Source organism: Sinocyclocheilus grahami, unplaced genomic scaffold (assembly GCF_001515645.1).
Source record: "Sinocyclocheilus grahami isolate Dianchi unplaced genomic scaffold, SAMN03320097.WGS_v1.1 scaffold887.1, whole genome shotgun sequence".
Taxonomy (NCBI): domain Eukaryota; kingdom Metazoa; phylum Chordata; class Actinopteri; order Cypriniformes; family Cyprinidae; genus Sinocyclocheilus; species Sinocyclocheilus grahami.
Window position 1 is genome coordinate 747,354 of NW_015506066.1, and position 1,849 is coordinate 749,202.

A 1,849-nucleotide genomic window follows, 5' to 3' on the forward strand; every position below is an offset into this window, starting at 1 on the left:
ACGTGCTATGATTTCTGACAGGCAGTTCACTCTCCTGTGATGTGACCCTGTTCCCCTCACACACACACACACACACAACGCGTTACTCTGCGCTGCGCAAAACTCCACTCCGCATTTGAACAGTCAATAGCAAATACTTAAACTAATAACAAAACATACTTACAGTCCATGATTCAGAAGTGCCAGATTGTCATAGCAAAGTCGGAATTTAACCTTTTTTTTTTTTTTTTTAGAAATAGACCTGACATGGCTGCATCAACACGACTGCTGTTCCTGAAACCGGCCTTCTTTCTTTGCGTGAACATTTGGGCGGCATTAAGCTAATATTTCCACATAGTGATGTAGATATGTGGAGGCGTGTTAGAACGAGCCGTTTTAGGTAGGTGTGGTTGACTCTTAACTTTTATAAAGAATTTGGATTTGAGACTTTAGTCTTTGCAACTTTACAGATCTTCTTTATGCACCGAGAGCTTGTAACACTCCAAAGAGAAAGGAAAACTTGAAATCGCATCATATGACCCCTTTTAAGATATACATTTCTATATACTTACTCCAGGTGCAGGTTGCGAGCGTCCAAATAATGATGGTTATTAAAGTCATGTTTGTTTTAGGATCTGTTCATGAAGGAGAGCTGTCAGTCATAAAATCATAAAGTCACAGATATAAAAAGCTCCAGAGCACTGAAGCATGCAGTTCAATGCAAAGTGAATTTACAATGTAAATGTTTTTTCTGAGAACAACAACCTCTCTAACTGTCAAGGAACATATTTCACTTGATAATCTGGCTAAGCCAGATATTTTTGATTTAATGATTCCTTCATAAAGACAGGCACTTTTTGTCTCCTACTTGGGATTTAACATGCAGAAAGATCCAGCGTTCTTATCAACCTATAATTTCCCTATATTTGTGCCATAGTTTATGGCTAGGGTTAGGATATGTTTCTTTGGCACACACACTGAATTTTCCAGAACCATCAAATGATGTTCATCCAGGTACAGGTGTTGATGTCCAACTTCACATACGATTTAAATAACAACTCTACAAAATTAAATTAAAAACTGTTACAGGTTTGATAATTACTTTTATAATATATATTATGAAATAAAGTATAGTGTATAATAGTGTGGTTGTGAGGAGCATGAGTACTTACATTTTAAAATTGAAAATATAATTAAAAAGAGAATTATTGTATGTTTTGATTGATTACTTTTTGTTTGAATCTCTCAGTATTTTACAACAGTAGCCAGGTGGTGAAGACAAGAAAAAATAAACTAAATTACGAAGTCACTTGCAATCTTCACTTGCACTCTCCGATACCTGCGACGTCACTTGCAATCGACACAAATCGTGCGTGTTGCCAATGAAGACAAGACGCTGTGGTGGTGATTAAACGATTAAAACTAATTTAGTACCGTAACCTACAGGGTCCTGCAAGAAAAAGACAAGACCCGCAAATCCGTGGCCACAGAACAGCAGAATATGAACGCAATGCGCAAAGTCTCTCGTTAAGCGTTTTCCTCCTGTAGAAAAACATAAACACTTAACATGTCTTAATGTATTAAGATGCTATTAAAATATCAGATTCAATATACAGTTTATTAATATAACTTTGGATAAAAGCCTCTAATAAATGACTAAATAAATAAATAAAATAAATAATAGTTTAATCACCACCACAGCGTCTTGTCTTCATTGGCAACACACACCATTTGTGTCGATTGCAAGTGATGTCGCAGGTATCGGAGAGTGCAAGTGGCGATTGCAAATGACTTCGTAATTTAGTTAATTTTTTCTTGTCTTCACCACCTGGCTACTGTTGTAAAATGTTGAGAGATTCAAACAAAAAGT